Source organism: Macaca fascicularis, chromosome X, assembly GCF_037993035.2.
Source record: "Macaca fascicularis isolate 582-1 chromosome X, T2T-MFA8v1.1".
Taxonomy (NCBI): domain Eukaryota; kingdom Metazoa; phylum Chordata; class Mammalia; order Primates; family Cercopithecidae; genus Macaca; species Macaca fascicularis.
In genome coordinates this window covers 1,780,325-1,801,181 of record NC_088395.1, presented here as the reverse complement: position 1 = coordinate 1,801,181, position 20,857 = coordinate 1,780,325, and the positions used below count along the sequence as shown (strand labels likewise).

At 46.4% G+C, this 20,857-nt stretch overlaps 1 long non-coding RNA gene across 1 annotated transcript in view; it reads left to right on the top strand.

Annotated features, from left to right (window-relative positions):
* Nucleotides 1–14,343, top strand: part of LOC141409395 (uncharacterized) — a 36,095-nt gene extending 21,752 nt beyond the window's left edge. Inside the window, exons 2-5 of the long non-coding RNA XR_012429895.1 lie at nt 3,501–3,643; nt 7,607–9,647; nt 11,280–11,503; nt 13,363–14,343. This is a non-coding gene — a long non-coding RNA (uncharacterized lncRNA). The remainder of the gene's footprint in view (nt 1–3,500; nt 3,644–7,606; nt 9,648–11,279; nt 11,504–13,362) is intronic.
* The last annotated feature ends 6,514 nt before the right edge of the window (nt 14,344–20,857 follow it).

Here is a 20,857-nt window from a genome sequence, read left to right as displayed (position 1 = left end):
TTTCCTTTGGAGAAGGGCTAGCCTTGCTCAGATAGGATTTTAGAAATTGTACCATTTGATACTCCTTCTCCTCTTCCTCCTTCTCCTTTTCCTTCTACTCCCTCTCCTTTTTCATCTTTTCTTGTTCTCCTTCTTCATTTACTTCTATTTCTCCTCCTCCCACTGTCTTTGTCCTCCTCCTCCCTCCCTTCTACCCTCTCCTCCTCCTCCTCTTCCCCTTCCCCTCTTCCCCTCTTCCCCTCTCCTCCTCCTTTCCTCTCCTCTTTCACCTCCTCCTCCTCCCTTCTCCTCCTTGTCCTCCCCTCTCCTCCTCCTCCTCTTCCTCTCTCCTCCTCCTCCCTTCTCCTCTTTGTCCTCCCCTCTCCTCCTCCTCCCTTCTCCTCCTTGTCCTCCCCTCTCCTCCTCCTCCTCCTCTCCTCTTCTTTTCCTCCTCGCCTCTCCTCCTCCTCCTTCTACCCTCTCCTCCCACTTCTCTTTTTACTCCTCCTCCTTCTCCCCTCTCCTTCTTCTCCTCCTCTTTCTTCCTCCCCTCTCCTTCTCCTTCTCCTCCCCTCTCCTCTTCCTTCCTCTCCTCCTCCTTCTCTCCACCTCTCTCCTTTCCCTGCCCAGCCACACACACATACACCATAGCTTCTGGCTGTCTTCCCTTTCCTTCCAGTTCCAGGAACCATCCACTGATTCAAGAGAGAGGCTCAACAAGAACAATTTGTTGGAGCGACTTGGCCAGATGCTGAATTCTTAGTGGCTGATTCCCCTGGGATTTAGGTCCTTCCCCTGCCTTCTGCATCTGTCTTTCCCTGAGAGAACATCATCCCTGCTGGGTGACCAAGGTCTACCCGGCACGGAGCCCTCAGATAATGTCTGCTAAACGTCTCCTTGAAGAGTGTGATGTTGGAGGTGAATATTCAGCATCTGGGAGGGTGAGGCGCGTGACTCATTAAAATGGAGCCACATGGTGGTGGACCGTGAACCAGGACTGAAATAGCTCCTTGCTCTGCTAACTTTTCTTATCCTTTCCCTGGTGTGTTCCGGCTGGCAGCCCTCACCATATGCCAGCCAGCAGGTCAGTTACACTGATGTCCGAAAACCTGGGTTGTGAGCAATGTACATGCTATGTGTGCATATCTACACACGTAGGTTACAAAGGCGACCAGCCACAGGTGGTCCCCATTGCTGGTTCTCTGGGTGACCCAGGTACATGTCCCTGAGTTTCATCCCCTTCCTTTTGAGAATTTAGTCAGGATGTGACATTCACCAGACTGAACACAGCAGCTGTGGCGTTTTGAAAGGGCAGCTCCAAGTCCAGATGGAACTGCAAAACAGGACCAAAAAATATGATTAAAGAAGGTACCCGTTAGAGTTGGCATAGCATATATATACGTAATATAAAATACAAAATATATTATACCTATTTTATATTCATAATATAAAATATAATATAAAAATATGTATTTGCTCTGTGTATATGTAAATATTACAAATATATATAAAATATGTTTTATATTACGCATATATTAACTAAAATATGTATATTATGTACATATGTATTATATACTTATATTGCATATGTATTGTATACGTATATTATATTACATATGTATTATATTTATATTATATATTACATATGTATTATATATTAAATATTTTATGTTATATATTAAATATGTTGTATATTAAATATATATTAAATATAAAATATTTGTATATAGTATAAAATATATATTATATATTTTATATATATTTATATTAAATATAATACATATGTATTACATATATTTATATTATATTGCATATATTATATAATGCTTACATAATATAGATATATTTTATTATAAAAATATATATTTTATACATACACAGACACATAAGAAATATATATATTTATTTCTACAGGTATACATATAGAAAATTACAACTTCTTTTTTAGAGGTTGTTTAACTTTTTTTTTTTTTTGAGACAGAGACTTGCTCTGTCACCCAGGCTGGAGTGCAGTGGCCGGATCTCAGCTCACTGCAAGCTCCGCCTCCCGGGTTCACGCCATTCTCCTGCCTCAGCCTCCCGAGTACCTGGGACTACAGGCGCCCGCCACCATGCCCGGCTAATTTTTTTTTATTTTTTTAGTAGAGACGGGGTTTCACCGTGTTAGCCAGGATGGTCTTGATCTCCTGACCTCGTGATCTGCCTGCCTTGGCCTCCCAAAGTGCTGGGATTACAGGCGTGAGCCACCACGTCCAGCCTTTGCGTTTGTAACTCTGTCTTGCTTTCTGCATTCCAGAACCCCCAAGTAACACAGACCCTCTTCATAGGCTTATTTTGCTACTTAAGCATCTTATTTAGTGACAAGTCCTTTCGATTCTATTTCCTAATTTTTATTGGGTCAGATGCAATCGTCATATGACTTGTAACTATGCTTCCTAAATGTTGGCCACAAGTCCTTTAGGAAATTTATTGTCTTTCCACTAGTTTCTCACATTCTGTGTCTTGTCTTTTCGCTTTCTTCAGAGTATTTCTTTTTTGTGTGGCTTTTCCTCCCTCACTGGAAAACATCAGGCCTATGTAAGCACCTTATAAGCCGTAAAATTGCTTTTTCTGAATTTTGCAATTTAGATTTTGATTTTGACCATGAAAAAAAGACTTGTTGGCCGGGCGCGGTGGCCCACACCTGTCATCCCAACACTTTGGGAGGCCAAGGCGGATGGATCACAAGGTCAGGAGTTCAAGACCAGCCTAGCCAATACGGTGAAACCCCGTCTCTACTAAAAATACAAAAAAAAAAAAAAATTAGCCAGGCGTGGTGGTGGGTGACTGTAGTCCCAGATACTCGGAAGGCTGAGGCAGGAGAATCTCTTGAATCCAGGAGGTGGAGGTTGCAGTGAGCCGAGATCACACTGCTGCACTCCAGCCTGGGCGACAGAGCAAGACTCCATCTCAAAAACAAAAGAAAAGAAAAAAAGAGAATCATCATAGTCCCTTGGCCTCCTGTAGAAGATACCATCGTTAAATGCAACTCATTTTTTTTTTTTTGAGATTATAGAAGCCACAGCACGCAATGGTTTTGTATTTTGAGTTAATTTGTATCAAAGCTAGCAGGTTGAGGTTGCGATTCATTTTTTGATGTTGCTCACTGTGTGTCTCCTTGCTCCAGAAATTTCAGTGAAATGGATATTCCTCCTCCATTCAATTACTTTTGCTCCATTGTCAAAAATTAGTCGGACATAATTCTAGGTATTTGTTTCTGGGTTCTCTATGCTGTTCCATTTATTTATGTGTCTTATCTTTGTTCTGTGCCATACTCTCTCCATTTTATCACAGCAATATAATAAGCCCAAAACGTGTGTGATCTCTGTCACTTAATTCTTTCTCAAAATGGTTTCGACTCGCTTTTCCATCGCTTTATACATGTTACCATAATCTTTTCTATGTATATTTTTAAAAAATTTCTAGGTATATTTTTTAAATGCTTGGATTTTTATATGAATTTTATTTGTTTGTTTCTTGAGACGGATTCTCGCTCTGTCGCCCAGGCTGGAGTTTAGTGGCACAGTCTTAGCTCACTGCAACCTCCACCTCCTGAGTTCAAGCAATTATTTCTGCCTCAGCCTCCCAAGTAGCTGGAATTACAGGCGCCTTCCACCACACCCAGGTAATTTTTGTATTTTTATTAGAGACGTGGTTTCATCGTGTTGGCCGGGCTGGTCTCAAACTCTTGACCTCAGGTGATCCGCCTGCCTCAGCCTCCCAAAGTGCTGGGATTGCAGGCGTGAGCCACTGCATCCAGCCTGAATTTTGTTAACTCTGTAAATCAGTTTATTGAGAACGGACCTCTTTACTGTAGTGAATGTGCTCCATGAACGTAGTGTGCCTTTCCTTTATTTGGGTCTTCTTTGATGTTTTTCATGAGAATTGTATAATTTTTATCATACAGAACTACATATGCTTGGAGAGATTTATATATAAGTATCTCATTCTCTTTGGAGCAATTTAAAATAGTTTGTTTTTTCTTTGAGACAGAGTCTCGCTCTGTAACCCAGGCTGGAGTACAGTGACACAATCTCGGCTCTCTGCAACCTCCACCTCCTGGGTTCAAGTGATTCTCCTGCCTTAGCCTCCCGAGTAGCTGGGACTACAAGCACCTGCCACCTCACCCAGCTAATTTTTTTGTATTTTCTGTGGAGACCGGGTTTCACCATGTTGGCCAGGCTGGTCTCAAACTGCTGAACTCAGGTGATCCACTCGCCTCGGCCTCCCAAAGTGCTGGGATTACAGGCGTGAGCCACCACACCTGGCCTAAAATAGTATCATATTTTGTATTTTGGTTTCCCCTTGTTCATTGTCACTGTATAGAAATACAATGGATTTTTATACATGTATCTTGTATCCTGTGAACGTATTGAGTTCATTTATTAGTTCTAGAAAGTTCTTTTCCAGATTATTTGACATTTTCTATCAAGACAATTGTATCATCTTCAAATAGAGACAATTTTTTTCTTTTTTTTCCATGAGGGTTTGTTTTTACTCTTTGACTATTGTTTGTATATTTCAAATTCTTCATAATGATTTTTTTAAAGCCAAATGATGTTTGGATCCTTCATATACTTCCCTGGACCCCATCCTGGAAAATCCCTCAAGTTATCCTCAGGTCAGAGGTCTTCAAGGAGCAGGTGCTTTAAACGCTGCTCCGTGACCACGTGACTTACCCAAATGCTTCCAGAAAATGGCTTTCTTTAGTCTTTTGCTGAAACGTTTAATCAATTCACCAGTTTAAAATTTTTTATTCATAATGTAAATAAACCAGAGTTTCCCTGTGACTTTTCCCGTTTATAGTCAAAGCTGTACACACTGAGCCCAGTGCCTTTTAATGCTTTCTGCTTTGCCAGAACCACCCTTTTTTCTCTGCCTATTTAAACATCATCGTCAGGGCCGGGCCTGGTGGCTCACACCTGTCATCCCAGCACTTTGGGAGGCTGAAGCAGGCAGATCACGAGGTCAGGAGTTCGAGACCAGCCTGGCCAATATGATGAAACCCCATCTCTACTAAAAATACAAAAATTAGTTGAGTGTAGTGGCAGGCGCCTCTAGTCCCAGCTACTCAGGAGGCTGAGGCAGGAGAAGCATTTGAACCCGGGAGGCGGAGGTTGCAGTGAACCAAGATCGTGCCATTGCACCCCAGCCTGGGCAACAGCGTGGGACTCCGTCTCAAAACAAGAAACAAAAAACATCATTGTCAATATTCATCTTCGGTTTGAGCCTCCGTTTCTTTCTCCTTTAAATGAAATTACTTAAGAGCAGATGTTTTTCAGCACTTTATTCCTCCTTCCCAGTTCTCTTTGTTTCTCCTGCTTGATTAAAAATCTTAAATAATACCCATCATGTTGGCACCAGACTCTCGTTGCCGAAACCTCATTTGGCTAAGCTGGTGCTGTGATCTCCCGGGTCTCCTAATGACCTGCTTCAGCGTGCGCCCCTCGGTGTGTGCGGAGGAAGCTGTGTCCCTCACGTTGATCGGTCAGAAACGAACACAACAGCTCCTCTGCCAGTACACGATGCCCCGGGCTGGGCTCTACCTGTCGGCTCCCTGAGGGAAGGTGGCTATGCCATTTCTCATGCTGCCTTCTTGAATAGTACCCAGAGTGCATCCACAAAATAATGCTGTGGCATGCTGAATTACAGCCCCGTCGTGTACAGGTCCTTATCCTTAAAACCCATGAATAGCCTGTAATGAGGCTGAGGTGGGTGGATCACCTGAGGTGAGGAGTTCAAGACCAGCCTGGCCCACATGGCGACACCCCGTCTCTACTAAAAATATACAAATTGGCCGGGCACGGTGGCTCATGCCTGTAATCCCAGCACTTTGGGAAGCCGAGGCGGGTGGATCACAAGGTCAGGAGATCGAGACCATCCTGGCTAATGCAGTGAAACCCTGTCTCTACTAAAAATACAAAAAAAAAAAAAAAAATTAACTGGGCGTGATGGCGGTGCCTGCAGTCCCAGCTACTCAGGAGGCTGAGGCAGGAGAATGGCATGAACCCAGGAGGTGGAGGTTGCAGTGATTCAAGATTGCACCACTGCACTCCAGCCTGGGCGACAGAGCAAGACTCCATCTGAAAAAAAAAAAAAAAAGGAAAAAAGAAAATTAGCTGGCTGTGGTGGTGCGAGCCTGTAATCCTGGCCACTCAGGATGCCAAGGCAGGAGAATCGCTTGAACCCGGGAAGTGGAGGTTGCAGTGAGCCGAGATCACGCCACTGCACTCCAGCTTGGGCGACAGAGCAAGACTTCATCTCAAAAACAAAGATAAGCAAACAAACAAACAACACTAAAACACGAATAGGGTTACATTATATGGTAACAGACTTTAAAGATGCAGTTCAGTTAATGATCTTGAGATGGGAGGATGATATTGGATTATTGATGTGGATCCTCAATGTCATCATAAACACGAATAGGGTTACATTATATGGTAACGGACTTTAAAGATGCAGTTCAGTTAATGATCTTGAGATGGGAGGATGATATTGGATTATTGATGTGGATCCTCAATGTCGTCATCAGCATCTTTCTAAGAAGGAGGCAGAGGGAGACTGGACTAGCAAGAGAGTACACGATGTCAGGACTAAAACGAGGTACGATGTTGCTGGCTTTGAAGACGGAGGAACGGGCGACAGGCCGAGAAATGAAAGGAACACAGCTCTGAAAGCTGCACAACGCAAAGGAACAGCTCCTCCCCTAGAGCCTCCAGAGAGACACTGCCTGCTGACACCGTGATTTTAGCCCAGGGAGGCTCATTGTTGTAGTTCTGACCTCTAGAACTGTAGGACCATATACTAGTGTTGTTTCAGCCCGATAAATGATAACTTATTACAGCAGATAGCGCTTCCTGTAGCCAACCTTACTGAGACTTCAGTGGGAGCCTGTTTGGACAATGTGATAATTGGAGTTCTCCCCTTGCCATCAAAGTGACAGCTTTCAGCCTGCTGTTGGGGAAGAGATGATGGCTGCCCACGGGGTCTGCCTTCCATCACAGGCTTCTATGCAAAGAGGTTTTGTGTCTTTGATGTTGTTTGAGACAGAATCTCGCTCTGTCGCCCAGGCTGGAGTGCAGTGGTGCGATCTCGGCTCACGGCAACCTCCGCCTCCCGAGTTCAAGGGATTCTCTTGCCTCAGCCTCCTGAGTAGCTGAGACTACAGGCGCCTGCCACCAAGCCTGGCCAATTTTTGCATTTTTAGTAGAGACGGGGTTTTACCATATTGGCCAGGCTGGTCTCGAATGCCTGACCTCAGATGATCCACCCACTTCAGCCTTCCAAGGTGCTGGGATGACAGGCGTGAGCCACCACACCCGGCCTATATGCAAGGAGTTTCTAAGAAAGAGCGTGTTCAAGGAAGAGCATCAGGTAACGTGTTTTGAGAACTCACAACCTGCAGAGGCAGCAGTAAACGTGTCTGATGCACTTTCCTGAGAATGTTCAATTGAGTTAGTGTAAGAATCCCACCATTCCGGGTTCCCATGTCCTCTAACGTAGACATACCACCTCTGGCTTTGCAGAAGAAACCATCTGCAATAGAAATGACAGCAATGTCCATATTATCATTCCCTCTTATCATTAGAACAGCTGATGCCTCTGGAACTGCGCGTACCGGATTGAATCCTCACAAAGGGAAAGTCGGAGATTGGAGATCAGCCTCATCTGCAAGGTCAGGCAGGAGTCGTGTACCAGCTAAGCACCGACTCCAACCTGCGTGGATCTCACCGCAAAGCACAGGCTAATGTTAACCCCCAGGCCATTTTCATGTGGATCCAGTCTCTGGGACACATCGCGTGTCATTTACATCAAGACTGAGCTTGCAGGAGGGAGGTTTTATCCTGACAGGACAGACCTGGGTGTTCAGGCTAATCTCCAACCATTACCTCCACTCAGGTGTGTGTGGTAAATCCCAGTTCCTAGGAGCCCCGTGTCACTCTGACCTAATTCACTTGCTCCCTACGTACTCTCTGGCTGCGTCTGTTTTGTGTTGCTGTGAAGGAATCTCTGAGGCTGGATAATTTATAAAGAAAAGAGGTTTATTTGGCTCATGATTCTGCTGGCTGGAAAGTTCAAGATTGGACATGTGCATCTGGTAAGGGCCTCGGGCTGCTTCCACTCAGAGCGAGAGAGTGTATTCCTCTGTTTTCACACTGCTGATAAAGCCACACCCGAGACTGAGGTTGTTTTGGACTTACAGGTCCACATGTCCAGGGAAGCCTCACAATCATGGTGGAAGGCAAGGAGGAGCAAGTCACGTTTTACATGGATGGCAGCAGATCTCGTGAGACCCGTCCGTTATGAGAACAACATGAGGAAGACCCGCCCCCATAATTCAGTCATCTCCCATTGGATCCCTCCCACAACCCATGGGAATGATGGGAGCTAGAAGATGCGATTTGGGTGGGGACACAGAGAGGAAGGGGAGCCGGGTGTGCAGGGACCACATGTAGAGACAGGACACAAGAGAGAGCGAGCGAGAGAGAGTGGGGAGCGTCCAGGCTCTTTGGAACAGCCAGCTTTCGTGGGAACTCATAAGAGAGACACTCTCAAGGATGAACACTAATCTGTGCATGAGGAATCCACTCCCGTGACCCAAACACCTCCCATTACTCCCCACTTTCAGCATTGGTGATGAAACTTCAGCACGAGGTATGGAGGGGTACAAACATCCCAACCATAGCATTTCTGAAACCATGCAATGAAACCATCATTGTCATAGCAACTCTCAGAAAAGCAGCTCTGAAGTGGGAACGATGCATTCTCTGCCTCTCACCAGCATCATGATTTTCAGACTCTGGAAATTTTGCTTTTGCCTGTTGTGGGTTTGCTCTGTCTTTTCAATAAATGTATCTCTAGCAACAACAAGTGGCTTCTCCCTTGTGAATGCCTTACGAGAAGTGAGGTAAACACAGTGTAGTGGAAATATCGGGATGCAGCAGGAGCGCCTCAGAAAATGAGATCCTGTCCTCCAATATCTCCTTTCATCATTGGTGCTGGTGCGATTCATCTGTCCTTGCTTTGCAGTAGAAATGTAAACAAATTTCCAACCCAACGGGCATCCCTGGTTGCTCCCTCCCCTCTGTCCAGTTAGTGACGGTGTGAGCCATCCTCCTTTTTTTCCGGTCCTAGCGGTCTAGCAGGAGACAGCATGCCTGAGTCTGGAGAAATCCCACTGGAAGAGACCTGCATGGTGAAGAACGTCCTGACTCCTCCCAAGAAAGACAAATGGCAGTCTTCTAAGGTACTGGCCGATGATGGAGCTCCCATTAGTCAGACGCATGTGCCCCAGACTTGGAATCAGGCACAAGAACATGGCTATAGTCTGGATGATGGTGCCTCTGCCAAATTCACGTGTCGGAACTTAACCCCCCAGATAATGGGTATTAGGAAGCGTGGGCCATCAGGAGGTAGGATGACTGCCCTCATGCATGAGCTTGACAGATTCTGCTGGCTCCTTCTGCCCCTCTGCCATGTGAGAACACCAGGAAAGCACCATCTCTGAAGCAGAGATAGAGCAAGCCCTCAGCAGACACTACGCAGCCCTCAGCAGATGGAGGCTGAGAACTGGGAGAAGGGTCTTTATTGCTTGAGCTTATGGATGGCAGGAGGCATCGGGGTCTCAGGTGAGACTCCTTGTGTTTGAATCTTCCATGTATCCTAAAAAGTCATGAAAGGAACGAGACTCTGTTCACACACTCTTTCAAGTTTCTTTTCTTCTTCTTCTTCTTCCTTCTTCTTCTTCTTTCTTCTTCTTCTTTCTTCTTCTTCTTCCTCCCCTTCTTTCTTCTTCCCCTTCTTCTTCCTTCCCCTTCCCCTCTTTTTTCTTCTTTCTTCTTCTTCTTCTTTTGTTTGAGATGGAGTCTTGCTCTGTCGCCCAGGCTGGAGTGCAGTGGCGTGATCTCGGCTCACTGCAACCTCCGTCTCCCAGGTTCAAGTGATGCTCCTGCCTCAGCTTCCCAAGTATCTGGGACTACAGCGCCTGTCACCACACCCGGCTCATTTTTGTATTTTTATTAGAGACGGGGTTTCACCGTGTTAGCCAGGATGGTCTTGATCTCTTGACCTCGTGATCCACCCGCCTCAGCCTCCCAAAGTACTGGGATGACAGGCGTGAACCACCGCACCTGGCTCCTAGTTCCGTCTTCTATAAAATGCAGGAATGATAATATAGGTTGACCGTTCCTCATCTGGAAGTCCAAAACCTGAAATGCTCCAAAATCTGAAACTATTTGAGCACCAGCGTGGTGCCACAAGTGGAAAATTACAATGATACTAAGGTGGTATGTGTCAGGATGTTCATTGATGAAGGACAAGGAACTCTTGATCTTATGTGCAAAGTCACAGTCAAAATGCAGTCAAAACTTTGTTATATGCACAAAATTGTTAAAATGTATAAAATTACCTTCAGGTCATCTGTATAAGACGCTTATGAGGCCGGGCGTGGTGGCTCATGCTTGTAACTCCAGCACTTTGGGAGGCCGAGGCGGGTGAATCATTTGAGGTCAGGGGTTCGAGACCAGCCGGACCAACATGGTGAAACCCTGTCTCCACTAAAAATTCAAAAAAATTAGCCAGGTGTGGCGGCATGCACCTGTCATCCCAGCTACTGGGAGGCTGAGGTAGGAGAATCCCTTAAACCTAGGAGGCGGAGGTTGCAGTGAGCTGAGATCGTGCCACTGCACTCCAGCCTGGGTGCCAGAGCAAGACTCTATCTCAAAAAAAAAAAAAGAAAAAGATGCATGTGAAACATAAACAAATTTTGCATTTAGACAAGAGCCCAATCCCAAGATATCTCATTAAATATACAAATATAACAAAATCTGAAAAAAAATGTTTGAAACACTTCCAGTCCCAGGCATTTCAGATAAAAGATCCTCAACCTGTATTAACTTTCTGGTTTTCTGAGAAAATGAAATGAATGGTTTTAAATCAAGAATTGGACACAGGGCTTGGTTCTTAGTAAGTGCTCAGAATGTTCTTGTCATTCTTATTATAGTCCTCAACAATCCTAACGATTATTCAGTATTTCTCCTACTTGTCAAGAGCAGGAACAAATTCAGTCTTTTCCATGTATGCACTCCTCTTCGTTTGCTGATTTCTCTATAAAATACCCATGCGCTTTTTTTCCCCCAATAGCTTTTTGGGCCCATCTGCTCTTTGTTTTGCAGAAGGGAATTAGAAGAAATTAGGCTGGCATCACCAAAAGTCTTTTCTCTCTTTGAAAATTATTCTTATTTTCCACCAATCTCTGACAGCATCTTTATCTTCACCGAAAAGAATCCATGTGGAAAATGCCTTCCCTTCCACACAGTTCACTGGAGACATGTGAAAACCTGCAACTGACATTCCTGGCTTTACTCAAGTTTCTGAGGAAAGGGCTCAGCAGAGAAATAATTCCTCCCAGGGACTTTAGGCTATGACCTTGGGAACTGAAATCTGGAGACAAAGGGAACGGGTGTTTGCCTTCACCTCATGAAAGGTGAATGATGTTCTGCGGTTGCAATGGCTTATGTATTTCCTTCCTTCCTTCCTTTCCTTCCTTCCTTCCTTTCCTTCCTTCCTTCCTTCCCTTCTTCCTTTCCTTTCCCCTTCCTTCCTTCCCTCCTTCCTTCTCTCTCTTTTTCTCTTTTCTTTCTCTTTCTTTTTTTCTTCTTTCTTTTCTCTTTTCTTTCTTTTTGAGACAGTTTCCTTCCTTCCTTCTTGTTCCTGTTTCTTTTTCTTTTTTTTTGAAACAGAATCCCTTCCTTCCTTCCTCCCTCCCTCCCTCCCTCCCTCCCTCCCTCCCTTCCTTCCTCCCTCCCTCCCTTCCTTCCTTCCTCTTCTTTAAGACAGAGTTGGGATGGAGTCTCGCTCTGTTGCCCCGGCTGGAGTACAGTGGCACGATCTCAGCTCACTGCAAGCTCCGCCTCCCAGGTTCTCCTGCCTCAGCCTCCCTAGTACCTGGGACTACAGGTGCCCGCCACCATGCCTGGCTAATTTTTTGTATTTTTAGTAGAGATGGGGTTTCACCGTGTTCGCCAGGATGGTCTCGATCTCCTGACCTCGTGATCCACCCACCTCGGCCTCCCAAAGTGCTGGGATGACAGGCGTGAGCCACCGCGCCTGGCTGTCACTGGCCATTTTTAATTTTTTGTTTTCTTTTTTCAGATGGAGTCTCACTCTGTCACCCAGGCTGGAGTGCAGTGCTGCAATCTCTGCTCACTGCAACCTCCACCTCCTGGGTTCAAGCGATTCTCTTGCCTCAGCCTCCCAAGTGACTGGGACTACAGGTGCCTGCCACCACGCCCAGCTAATTTTTGTATTTTTAGTAGAGACAGGGTTTCACCATGTTGGCCAGGCTGGTCTCGAACTCCTGACCTCAGGTAATCCGCCCACCTCGGACTCCAAAAGCGTTGGGATTACAGGTGTGAGCCACCACACCTGGCCCATTTTAAATTATTGTAGTATTCTATTTTTAAACTCACATCCCTTAAACGTATTTAGTTCTTATTTTTAGTCACCGCCAACACTAGGACATAAAACCATAATAACTTCAGCAGTTTATAAAACCCTTGACATTTGAACACCTGTAGGAACCAATCATCTGAGATTATTTAAACCACACTTATTTGAAATTAGAGAATGAATTGCAGAATCCCTTTAGAACTGTGGACTTCTTCAGCCCAGAGGTTATCGATTCTTTATCTACTTTATCTACCGTCTTATCAGTCAGTCAGCGGGAAATAAATCCGCATTTGTTGAACAACCTGCTGACCAAATTAATGAATATGCCTTGGTGCTTTCTTGCAATTCTGTGGCTTAATTAAGGATCTTTAAAAATATTAGTTTTTCGGCTGGGCGCGGTGGCTCACGCCTGTCATCCCAGCACTTTGGGAGGCCGAGGCGGGTGGATCACCTGAGGTCGGGAGTTCGAGACCAACCTGACCAACATGGTGAAACCCCGTCTCTACCAAAAATACAAAATTAGTCAGGCGTGTTGGTGCATGCCTGTAGTCCCAGCTACTTGGGAGGCTGAGGCAGGAGAATCATTGAACCTGGGAGGCGGAGGTTGCGGTGAGCTGAGATTGTGCCATTATACTCTAGCCTGGGCAACAAGACTGAAACTTCATCTCAAAAAAAAAAAAAACGTAGTCTTTCATCCAGTTTTTTAAATAAAAAACTTGATGAAAAAATACTAGTTTTCCATGCCGTTTTTTAAGAAATTGGTGGTCTATATCAAAAGATAGGAGCTGGAGCATATAAATACATAGAATAGCAGGGGGCTTTTCTGTTCTTTATTGATTGTGCTTGTTTGTTTTCGATGCCCTCTGACACAGTAAGTGACCTTTCTCTACCCAGACAATGCTTCACTGTATACCAGCTCATACAACGAGAAGAAGTTCGCACGGGCACGCCAGCACGATCTTCAGAATCCCTGTGGGTAAACACAATGACCCTGCCGGCTTTTGAGACCAGACGCCAAGAACTTATTCTTTCCCTGATACTATTGTTCCTCCTAATGTCTTTGACATTGGAATTCGATTGAGAAAAAACGAGAGAGCGAGGGGGGATGCTGGTGGCGTTTGACAATTTGTTAAGGAGTGAGTATCAAAAACTACTTACTACAGAAGTAGAAATTTCAGAGGGTAGCTCTAAACCCAACTGTCCCAGTAGGATACCCGCTTTACGAGGGGAGGAGGGGGGATCTTAAAAGCCTCACAGTTCAGTTGGGTCTTAAGAGTCTCACAGGTGGGTCAGGTGCGGTGGCTCACGCCTGTAAAACCAGCACTTTGGGAGGCCGAGGAGGGTGGATCACCTGAGGTCAGGAGTTCAAGACCAGCCTGACCAACACGGTGAAACCCCGTCTCTACTAAAAATACAAAAATTAGCCGGGCGTGGTGGCGGGCGCCTGTAGTCCCAGCTACTCGGGAGGCTGAGGCAGAAGAATCGCTAGAACCTGGGAGGCCGAGGTTGCAGTGAGCCAAGATTGCACCATTGCACTCCAGCCTGGGTGACAGAGCAAGACTCCGTCTTTAAAAAAAAAAGAGTCTCACAGTTCATCAGGGTTCTTGCACGAGACGATGAGGATAAGGGTAGGTGAGCACGCCGAAAGGGTGAGAACAGGTCATTTGTGTTGGAGAAAAGAAGAAAGACAGAAAAGCCGGAAGACCGCCTGGGAAGCCAACCTGCCCCAGCAGATACAAAACTACAGCCAGCAGAAGCCGTCATAGACCCCTGACCTGTGCACAGCTTTTTCCATCCTTTATTTAAATAGAACGCTGCCTTTGAAAAAAAGTTTTAATAAACATGAAAATCACAAATCCTTAGTTACGTAAATAATATATCCTGGTCTTATTCTTAGAACCACTGATTTTTCACGGCTCATTAAGAAAGCTGGGCGCGGTGGCTCACACGCCTGTCATCCCAGCACTTAGGTGGGCAGATCACGAGGCCAGGAATTCGAGACCAGCCTGACCAACACGGTGAAACCCCGTCTCTACTAAAATACAAAAAAATTAGCCAGGCATGGTGGCGGGCACTTGTAGTCCCAGCGACTCGGGAGGCTGAGGCAGGAGAATCGCTTGAACCCGGGAGGTGGAGGTTACGGTGAGCCGAGATCGCGCCACTGCACTCCAGCCTGGGTAACAGAGCAAGACTCCGTCTCAAAATAAATAAAGAAATAAATACACATAAAGAACTTGGTCCTCAGTCAGTCGGTGGCAGGATAGAATCTCCAGGGGCCCCTCTTTTCTTACCCAGTCATGAAAATTTAGCCATCAGAGAGGGGTCAGAACGGCCGACTTCTCACACGCCCGGAAGGCTGAGAATACCTTGATGCTTGTTTTCCCTCCTCCTCAGCGAGTATGCCCATTGCTACTTTCTAAGTGTCTTGGAGATGTTTATATTACAGTTTTGCATTTTGTGACAAGTTCCATAGAGTCTGCTTTTGGCCAGGAGCCTGGTAACCTACCTTCCTCACATGACGTCTCAGGCCTGTTCACAGCCACTGAGTCCACACCGTGTTTTAAACACCCGGCATTGAGTAGAAGCTCAGCCGTGGAAAGCAATTCTTTTCCTCACGGCTCTGCCCTCCAGTGACACACAAGGCAGATTTCATGTGCAAGACACGTGGATTTCCGCAAGATACAATTAATACTGTGTCACTTTCTGCTCTGAAAGTTGCCTTTGTTGATTGCACTGCAAAATTGAAAGTTGGCAAGGTGAGAAGTAGTTCCCTGTGACAATACATTGTGATTTTTTTTTTTTCCTGTAAGAAATTTAAGATGACAGCTAGGCGTGGTGGATCCTGACTGTCATCCCAGCACTTTGGGAGGCCGAGGCGGGCGGATCACCTGAGGTGGGGAGCTCAAGACCAGCCTGGCCAACATGGTGAAACCCCATCTCTATCAAAAATATAAAGACTTACCTGGGTGTGGTGGCGTCATCCCAGCTACTCGGGAGGCTGAGGCAGGAGAATCGCTGGAACCCGGGAGGCGGAGGTTGCAGTGAGCTGAGATCGCACCACTGCACTCCAGCCTGGGCGACACGGCAAGACTCCATCTAAAAAAAAAAAAAAAATTTCAGATGAGATGACGGCTAAAGTTTTAGGAACAAGGAGTGATACTGTGACGGCTATGGGGGAAATCCCACTGTTTAAATGTAGGGAAGAGGTGAAGAAAAGGGAGAGGGAGCAAGGAGCCCAGAAACACACAGCAAGCAGACACGCCCAAGTTCAGAAAGAGTCTGAAAAGGTTCACTTGCTTCGTTCCAAGAAAAACCCGAATGTACCTGGATTCAGAGAAGTCGTTTAGTCCATGATTTGATTTTTTTTTTTTTTTTTTTTTTGAGACAGTGTCTTGCTCTGTCTCCCAGGCTGGAGTGCAGTGGCGTGATCTCAGCTCACTGCAACCTCTGCCTCTTGGGTTCAAGCAATTCTCCTGCCTCAGCCTCCCCAGTAGCTGGGATTACAGGCACCCACCACCACAGCCGGCTAATTTTTGTATTTTTTGTAGAGATGGGGTTTCACCATGTTGGCCAGGCTGGTCTCGAACTCCCGACCTCAGGTGATCCACCTGCCTTGGTCCCCCAACGTGCTGGGATTATAGGCATGAGCCACCAACCTGGCTAATTTTTGTATTTTTAGTAGACATGGGGTTTCAGCATGTTGGCCAGGCTGGTGTTGAACTCCTGACCTCAGGCGATCTACCCGCCTCAGCCTCCCAAAGTGCTGGGATGACAGGCGTGAGGCACCGCGCCCGGCCAGAGGCTGTGAGTTTCTGATGTGAATTTTTGTTTTGACTTCATATGCACCACGGACAAATGTATCCCCCTTTGATGACTGTAAATTCCTTCTCTAGTCATTTTCTTCTCGGATCTTAGCAAGCCTTTTTTTTTTTTTTTTTTTTTTTGATGTTAACCCTTGTCTCTTTGAGCCAAATCAAATACATTAATTATTGGAGCCAGGAGAACGGTTATAAAAGGGTCTGGGACAAGGATTAACATTCTCCTTTTCTTGGCTGGTCTCTTTTGTCCTGAAATCTTTCTTTGACTCATTCATAGTAAAATACGTATTTTTCACACTCCTCCCTTCCTTTAGCAAACGCCAGAGGCTTCAATGCATTGAGAGCAGACGCTTCTCATTATTTGTAATTATCCCCTCAGCCGAATGCAAGAAGAGGGTCCCGTGGGTAAAGCAGGCTGTTCATGAAAACGCCAGCGTTTTTATCACCATCGATACCATCTCCGCTCTTTGCTCCACTCCCCCGACGATCCTGGCTTCCCCCAGCAGGATAATTACTGGGTTATTACACTTGAACCCTGGCTGCTCTCCACAAAAAAAAATGTATCCTGTCCTCCTGGCACATGGGCATTCTGATTTTAAACAGCCAGGGACGGCCCTCCTGGCTCATGGTTTCCGCTCTGCAGGATACCATTGTCATTTGCTAGCAGGGGAAATGTGGCCGTGCATCAGAGTCCAGACTCCAGGAACCCCAGATGCTCAGATTTGTGTTGAGGCTGCTCTGGGGACTGACAGCACATTTTTTGTGTGGTTGTGGTTGACGGTTTTGTGCGTGATTTGCATCTCCCATCCTTTTTCTACCTGTGACTTCTCATCCAGGAGGTCATGGGAACGGACGCTGATGTCAGCATTTCGACTTTTTTTTTTTTTTTTAGTAAAAATGCATAGATTGGCCAGGTGCGGTGGCTCACGCCTGTAGTCCCAGCACTTGGGGAGGCTGAGGTGGGTGGATCCCTTGAGGTCAGGAGTTCGAGACCAGCCTGGGCAACATGCGGAAACCCCGTTTCTACTAAAAATACAAAAATTAACTGGTGATTACACACCTGTAATCTCAGCACTTTATGAGGGCAAGGCAGGGAGATCACCTCAGGTCAGGAGTTCAAGACCAGCCTGGCCCACATCGCAAAACCCCGTCTGCAGTAAAAATACAAAAGTTAGGCGGTGTGATGGTGGGTGTCTGTAACCCCAGGTACTTGGGAGGATGAGGCAGGGGAATCGCTTGAATCCAGGAGGCAGAGGTTGCAGTGAGCCAAGATCACACCACTGCACTCCAGCCTGGGCGACAGAGCGAGACTCTGTCTCAAAAAAGAAGAAATAAGCCAGGCTTGGTGGCTTATGCCTGTAATCCCAGCACTTTGGGAGGTCAAAGTGGATGGGTTACGAGGTCAGGAGTTCGAGACCAGCCTGACCAACATGGCAAAACCCTGTCTCTAGTAAAAATACAAAAATTAGCTGGACGTGGTGGCGGGTGCCTGTAACCCCAGCTACTCAGGAGGCTGAGGCAGGAGAATCACTTGGACCCAGGAGGCAGAGGTTGCAGTGAGCCAAGATCATGTCACCATACTCCAGCCTGGGTGACAGAGCAAGACTCTGTCTCAAACTACAAGAAATAGGCCAGGCGCGGTGGCTCATGCCTGTAATCCAGCACTTTGGGAGGTCGAGGTGAGTGGATCATGAGATCAGTAGTTCAAGACCAGCCTGGCCAACGTGGCAAAACCCTGTCTGTAGTAAAAATACAAAAATTAGCCGGACATGGTGGTGGGTGCCTGTAGCCCCAGCTACTCAGGAGGCTGAAGCAGGAGAACCACTTGAACCCAGGAGGCGGAGGTTGCAGTGAGCCAAGATAACGCCACTGCACTCCAGCCTGGGCGACAGAATGAGAGACTCCGTCTCAAAAAAAGAAGAAATAAATACAATAGAAATAAAAAGAAAAATGCATGTGTCTTGATTATAAATGTCTACATTTCATAGCTCACCTTAGCTGGGCTGTTTGCATTTGGTTTGTTTGTTTGAGATGCAGTTTTGCTCTTGTTGCCCAGGGTGGAGTGCAGTGGTCCGATCTAGGCTCACCGCAAGCCTCCACCTTCCAGGTTCAAGCGATTCTCCTGCCTCAGCCTCCCGAGTAACTGGGATGACAGGTGCCCGCCACCACACCTGGCTAATTTTGTATTTTCAGTAGAGACGGGGTTTCTCCCTGTTGGTGAGGCTGGTCTGGAACTCCCGACCTCAGGTGATCCGCCGGTCTCGTCCTCCCACAGTGCTGGGATGACAGGCGTGAGCCACCGTGCCTGGCTGGGCTGTTTGCACTTTGAAGCCAAGGGCAGAGTTGACAGACGATGGAAAAGAACCTGGAGTTGGAAGCAGCCGTCTACAGAGAACATGACACACAAGGGCACCTGCCATGGTGGCTCAGATGGCTACCGGGATCTCACAGGCCTTCAGGCTCTGCTCCATCCCTCGAAACTCTTCATCTATCTTCTGCGACAGTCTGAGGACTTCCTGAGTTTTCCATGGCTCCCCAGGGGACGTAAACCCCTGGGAGTCAGGCTTCCCTGATGGTATTTCTTTTTTGTGTCCTGTTGAGCTGCAAGGGGGTTTCTGTCTCTTCCTCTGTGTCTACAAAACAAGTAAGGAAATGCCTCAAAAACCATGCAGGACAAAGGAACCCAAAGGCCAAGCATCACACTCACAAAGGATGCATCAACACGGCAGGTGCATATCAAAGTGTGGGACACAAGAGCCAGGAACTAATCCTTTTCCAGCATCTCAACTTTTTTTTTTTTCTTTTTTTTGAGATGGAGTCTCGCTCTGTCCCCCAGGCTAGAGTGCAGTGGCGCGATCTCGGCTCAATGCAAACTCCACCTCCTGGATTCACACCCTTCTCTTGCCTCAGCCTCCTGAGTAGCTGGGACTACAGGCGCCCGCCATCACGCCCGGCCAATTTTTATTTGTATTTTTAGTAGAGACAGGGGTTTCACTGTGTTAGCCAGGATGGTCTTGATCTCCTGACCTTGTGATCCACCTGCCCCTGTCTCCCAAAGTGCTGGGATTACAGGCATGAGCCACTGTGCCCGGCCTTTTTTTTTTTTTTTTTTTTTTTTTGAGACGGAGTCTCACTGTGTCACCCAGGCTGGAGTGCCAGTGGCACGATCTCGGCTCATCGCAATTTCCACCTCCCAGGTTCAAGCGATTCTCCTGCCTCAGCCTCCCAAGCAGCTGAGATTACAGGCCTTCCACCACCACACCCGACTGATTTTATATTTTTAGTAAAGATGGGGTTTCTCCATGTTGGTCAGGTTGGTCTCAAACTCCTGGTCTCATGTGATCTGCCCCCGTTGGCCTCCCAAAGTGCAGGAATTACAGGCATGAGCCATCGTACCAGGCCTGATTTCAACATTTTTAAATAATGTGTATGTTGGCCAGGAGCGGTGGATCACTCCCGTGATCCCAGCACTTTGGGAGACCAATGTGGGTGAATTGCCTGAGGTCAGTAGTTCAAGACCAGCCTGGCCAACATGATGAAACCCCATCTCCACTAAAAATACAAAAATTAACCGGGAGTGGTGGCACATGCCTGTAATCTCAGCACTTGGGGAGGCCGAGGTGGTCACTTTAGGATCGCCTGAGGTCAGGTGTTGGAGATCAGTCTGGCCTACATGATGAAACTCCGTCTCTACTAAAAATACAAAAATTAGCCGGCTGTAGTGGCACGCACCTGTAATCCCAGCTACTCGGGAGGCTGAGGCAAGAGAATCGCTTGAACCTGGGAGGTGGAGGTTGCAGTGAGCCGAGATTGTGCCATTTCACTCCAGCCTGGGCAACAAGAGTGAAACTCAGTCTAAAAAAAAAATAATGCTTCTAATGGAAAATGGTTTTGTGGTTCCTCAAAAAGAAAGCATCCATATGACCCAGCAACTTCACTCCTAGGTACAGACCCCAAAGAATTAAAAACAGGAGCTCAAACAGGTACATGGTCCCGCCAGCATTATTCACAATAGTCAAAAGGCGGAGATAGCCCAAGGGTCCATCCGTGCATGAATGGATAAACAGAATGTGGCCCATGCACACAGTGGAATATTATGCAGCCAGGAAAAAGAATGGAGCACTGGCAGGTGCTATGGCGTGGATGAGCCTTTGAAAAACTTCATGTTCAGTGAAAGATGCCAGATACACAAGCACACACGTTGTCTGCCTCAATATACATGATATGTCCAGAATAGGTAAATCCATAGACTCAAAGTGGCGTCAAGGTTACCAGAGGATGAAAGAACGGGGAATGACGAGTAATTGCTCATGAGAATAGATCTCTCTTTGAGATAATGAAAATATTCTCAACCTAGACAGAGGTAGTGGTTGTACAACACTGTGAATGGACTAATTGCCCCCGAATTGTCCACTTCGAAACAGTTGATTTTAGGCTGTATGAATTTCACCTCAATAAAAGATATTTCTTTATTTTGTTTTGTTTTTTTTAATTATACTTTTAAGTTCTGGGGTACATGTGCAGAATGTGCAAGTTGGTTACATAGGTATACATGTGCTATAGTGGTTTGC